The 5,424-nt window shown below is 32.3% G+C and overlaps 1 long non-coding RNA gene across 3 annotated transcripts; it reads right to left on the bottom strand.

The window, feature by feature from the left end:
• Positions 1–569: 569 nt before the first annotated feature.
• Positions 570–4,909, bottom strand: LOC133829654 (uncharacterized). 3 transcript variants are annotated; one of them, XR_009891846.1, is made up of 9 exons: positions 4,624–4,909; positions 4,093–4,221; positions 3,156–3,327; positions 2,602–2,687; positions 2,301–2,500; positions 1,913–1,961; positions 1,610–1,740; positions 1,117–1,166; positions 570–1,035 (listed from the first exon to the last, which is right to left on the bottom strand). It is a non-coding gene; the product is annotated as an uncharacterized LOC133829654 (long non-coding RNA). The 3 variants fall into 3 exon arrangements; XR_009891844.1 differs by having other exon boundaries at positions 3,156–3,312; positions 4,624–4,908; XR_009891845.1 differs by having other exon boundaries at positions 1,641–1,740; positions 3,156–3,312; positions 4,624–4,907.
• Positions 4,910–5,424: the final 515 nt, after the last annotated feature.

The raw sequence follows: 5,424 nt of genomic DNA on the forward strand, positions 1-5,424 counted from the left end.
GAAATTATTTGATCAACTGAAATGATATTTTTAAACGAGGCTAGTGTCATTTTAAAATTTTAAACCATATGGTTGAAAATAATTATATATTTATATATATATATATATAACGTTTCGTTTCTAACATACACTACAACAAAAAACATTATGCATAACTCTGAAAAAGTGCTATCAAAAACATTTTATAACATTTTACCAAATGCTAACATAGCCCATGTTATTAAAAGTCTGGACACTTTTATGATAATTTTCAAGTGTTATCAATAGTGTTATAATTAACTATTCCATAACAATTTTTCTTTGTTATAAAATACATACAATATCTATTTATCAAGCTTATAAATATTTTTTCAAGAGTCAAACGTTATGCTTATTTCATGATACTGTTTAAGTGTTATAAAAAATGTTATTATAGATTCTTTTATAACATTTTGGGCATGTTATATTATATTAATGATAACTTTTTATTATAGTTCTTATTTTTGTTTAAATATTTTTTTATTTATATTATATTTTAATAAAATTTATTTTTGGTACCTTGATAACAATATAATAAAAAAAACATTAGATTTACAAAAATGTCAATACCATCATATTAGTTAACTCGGTCCAAATACATGTTTCACTTAAGAAGTGAATAACTTTCAAAAAGTAGAGTTTAGAGAATCAAAGTCATCATGATAAAATTCTAGCTAAGACTTTTTGCTAAAATTTTAAAAAAACTTCCATGTTTCACGACCAACGAACCAATAGCACCAATAGTCATGGATGACATTCTTCTTTGCACTTCATCTCCTATGACTTCGGCGACATCGATATCGTCCGTTATAGTATTGGAGTCGCTCTAGTGGTCATCCTCAGGAGTCGATCAAATACACTTGGTCATCCACGAAATCCTTAGCACGATTGGAGTGAATAAAGTAGCATAGACCTTAAAATTCTAATATGACATCAATGGAGTATATCATAAGAATAGCTTTGCAGGTACCCGTGATGGTCATGAAGTGAGAGCCATTGAATCAAATCCCTCTACCACTGAAATCAACAATACAAATCAAATTACCCAAACAAAATCGAAAGAAAGGGAGAGAGAGAAAGAGTTCACATAGGCAATACCGTAAAGGTTTGGAAGAGTGGTGGAATATTTGAGAAAGCTTTGGACATTCCTGTCAATAAAACTGCCATTAGAACTACAAAGGGCCCTAGCAAAGAGAGACATCAAGGAGGAAGAGAGCAATTCTAGGGCCAAGATAGAATGTGTGAAAATGAAAGGCATCTCATGGGCCCAAAATCCAACATAAATAAAACCAATATCAGACTAACTCTAATTTTATTCACCAGATATAATATGCAATAAAATCTGAAGATTAGAAGCAAGCAACTCAAGTTTCAGAGCAACAAGATAACTAGTTCTGAAAGGACCAAGAAGTCAGATGGTCTCAAATATTATCTAAACAAGTTACAGCAAAAATAATAAAAAATCAAAATCCAATAATAACTACTAGAGTCTAATATCATGAATTCCACAATGCAACTTGATCTAATATGATATATTATATACATAAATATAAAATGTACTTTTAACGAATGGAGTATTAAAATTTATTACACTTAGTCATTTTCATTTGCGGGATTTGTACCAATATAATTGAAGAGACTGTCTTTGCTAATCCCAATATCCCCATATTGCATCACATGAGACCCATAAGCAGAATTGTCACTGGATGTGCTCTTCTTAACCTGATAATACCAACAAAACACAATCACGTCACTTTGGCATCATCAATGATACTGAAAGAAAGGGCTTGTTGAATAGTCCACCATTTTCTTTCACTCTAGTAAATATTAGCATATCGATATGAAAAGCAATACTACATTTCCTCTGACAGCAAGCTTAGGAGGGAGTTCTCACCAGTTCATACTGCTGATGCAAAGTTTCCGTCCGCAGATTGTGTACGTCACTGCCCACAATATCAGATTGTTAATCTTCAGTCAGGAAAATATAAGTAATTAAACATGAGAAAGAACCTTTTCCTTTTGTTAATATAGATTAAACAGATTCAGCTCTAACATAAAGTCATCATCCACTTCTAATACAACCAAATCCATCTAATCAATACACTCTAACTTCAAGGACAGATAACAGTGTATACATAATTTCATCATATGACAAAACTTCTTTCTGTATAAATCATCTGTGCTTTTGACCACTGTGTTAAGAATCCAAGGATAAAACAAAGTAAACCGAATACTAAGCTTCTGTTTTTTCTCAATATTACAATTGCAAATGCTTAAAATACCTGTCTTCCATCCAAGCAACACTGTACAAGTCGCCCAAACAGGTTTCGTATTCCGGCGGAGGACTGGGATACTCTCCAGGGCAGTAAGTACCCCAACTGCTTTCCTCTGCATTTGAAGCAGTGGTTGCATAGATATTCAAACCCTCAGGGAGAATACCTTCGAAGATACTTCCAGATTCACAAGCCTCAAGATAAAATACCTGCAAAATTTATATTAGTCCTACTGCCAAAGCATAAATTTTTTTACCAAAATTGATGCAAACAGCATCAGACATGCATCAAATAAGAATTAGTAGCTTACCAAGCTTTCGTAGGTCCCTGAAGCATGCTTCTATTTTAAAACTTCATTCAGATCATCGGCAGAAAGGTAAGGATAAGTAGGCATTCCTATTAAGAAAATAAATAAACAAATAAGAATATAAGTACCGTCTTCATCATGCAACAGATCTGATCATACTGAATCGTGGGTCAAGTTAATATAATAACTGTGAACAAACATCCAGTCATACTTCAAACTTTCAAGGAGCCATTGTACAGTTTGTCATTAAATCTATAAGTCAGTACTAATACTGATACTGCTTAACACAAGAGCCACACAAATCTTAAATTGAAACTACTGCTTAAAACCACGATGACAAATTGTAAAAATAGTCAGGTTGAACAAGACAATAAATCCCAGGCCTACAACTAAATACCATCTTTCGAAAATCATGTTAACATTCAAAAATTTAAGGGAGGAGAAAAACAAAAGAGACAAACAATACTATCAGTTTGATCTATAACCAACTAATAGAATAAAGCAGGTAAAAACAGGAACTAACAGAAGTTGATTTCATAGAATAGAGAACTACAAACCAAGAACTCCAGGACCACCATGATCAGAGTAGTAGACAAAGATATGATCATTTGGACTACTATCTACAACCTTCCCACTACCCCCTTTGATGGCAGTTTTATTTCCGAGGATAGCCGCGAAAAAGTTATCAACATTGACATCTTCACCAGTATAATCCTGTCAACACAAAATCTGCCATGTCAATTATAATAATTAGTCAACAAAATAGAATGCTTCTTTATTCTCACAGTGCTGAAACAATTAATGTTACAAACTAAAATGTATCAGAATCCTTTGCCTCCTTTGGTCCCCCAAAATTATAGGCAAGAAAATCTGAACCACCATTATTTTGGGTGTTTCCCTGATCAGTTGTGACAAATTAATATACATTGATCAAGTATATATATATATATATACATATATACGTATTGATCAAGTATATATATATATATGTACGTACGTATTATGTCGACCATTTATGGTCACATTTTGTTTGTGCATGGGATTAGAAGAAGGTGGACGAAGAAGAAAAAGAAAAAGAAAGATATATATATATATAGCATGCATGCTGACAATTATATCGAATTTATTACAATAAATAACACAGTCCATGCCTAAAGACTAGTAGGAACAGGATATTAAGCTATGCTTTAGATTTGTTTTCTCCTTTAATTAATTAAACATTTATAATAAAGAAGATACAGGTAACCATCATCATCATCATCATCATCATAATTATTACTGCTAATACAACAATAATAGTTCTTACCCTCTCTACAAGGCTTGTGACATACAGAGTAAGCACAACTTTTATGCTTTTATCCTCTTGCATGGTGATCGTATAGCAGAACAATACGTAGCCCATATTATATTATAACATGAATTAAATGATATACATCTAATAAATTGTGGAGAACCCAAATGTAGAAAGAAAATAATATATCATAAAAATTATACCTTCGATTAGGGAACTCGTTTGGGATTTTCCTCTTCTTTTCCATTGAAGTTATTTTCTAAGTGACTTGCTCACCACTTTCCATCTTATGCACAACAGTGGATGACTCTGTGCTCTGTTTTTTTTATGCTCTGTTTTTTGGTCAACCGAAACAAAGAAAAATATGTTATCCTTGTGTCATTCAATAAGTAATTTTTTCAAACACCTTCAGTGCAATAGAAATGTAAAATATTGAGCAGAATAGGTGAGGTGAAACCAAATGAATCTTCTCACAATTGTTTAGAAGAAAGAAACTAGAAACTAAGCAAGATATAAACTACTAAATTTATTAAACTCTAGGAGATTTTCTAAATCAGAGATTGATAAAATTTATTTATGTGTGGATTTTTTTGTAAGAAATTTAATCTCAAGTAAAATAAATCCAATGGAGACTAAGAATACATATTGAACTAATCTCCAATCTTAACACAAGAATTTACCCCCAAAATGGAAAATATGATCTAACTGACATGAGAAAAATCCTAAACACATACAAATTTCTTGACAACGAGCGATGGTGAATGAAGAAGAGAGACGACCACAGCAACACTAGTCGCGACAGCAGCTGTGCAAGGGAGTAGGAAATGCCGAGATGCGACCGCAACAATGGTCCGACGACAAGAACAGCCGATCCGGCTGGCGGACTGAGGAGGCCGGAGGTCTACAGGAGACACCAAAGGGAGATGAAATTGGATAAATCGGCATTGGAGGAAGAGGTATATTATGATCGGAAGAGCAGAAGAGTGACCGCTAGTAAGGACGGAGAAGATGAAATCGGAGATCTCGTTACTTTTCTAGTTTCTACAGTAAAAGAGGCCAATAGTAAATATTATATATTACAGCCCAATGTTGAATATGTAATTGGATCCCGCCTTAGTTGTTTAAAACAATAACACTTTTTTAAAAAAGTCATTTACAAATGTGATATATAATGCAAAATGTTGTAGTGATAACTCTCTATATAATAAGAAAAAGTATATATAATATCCAATACAAAATATATACGCATGGTCCATGTGATATATATATATATAAGTTAATTATGTTAATAATTTGACAAAATGATGGAATATGTTTTATATATATAACACATGCTTATCTTGAGTAAGATATAAATATTATATTAAAATTGGTAGAGCTATATAGGCTAAATAGTATTAGTAACTGAGGCTATAAAATGGAAGCAAAGCCAAACGAACAAACACACACTACTACTCAGATATATATCAGTTATACATTGCTATATAACATCATATATATAGTGAGAGATCGAGATCGAGAGAGAAACATGGAGA

This window comes from Humulus lupulus, chromosome 4 (genome assembly GCF_963169125.1).
Source record: "Humulus lupulus chromosome 4, drHumLupu1.1, whole genome shotgun sequence".
Taxonomy (NCBI): Eukaryota; Viridiplantae; Streptophyta; class Magnoliopsida; order Rosales; family Cannabaceae; genus Humulus; species Humulus lupulus.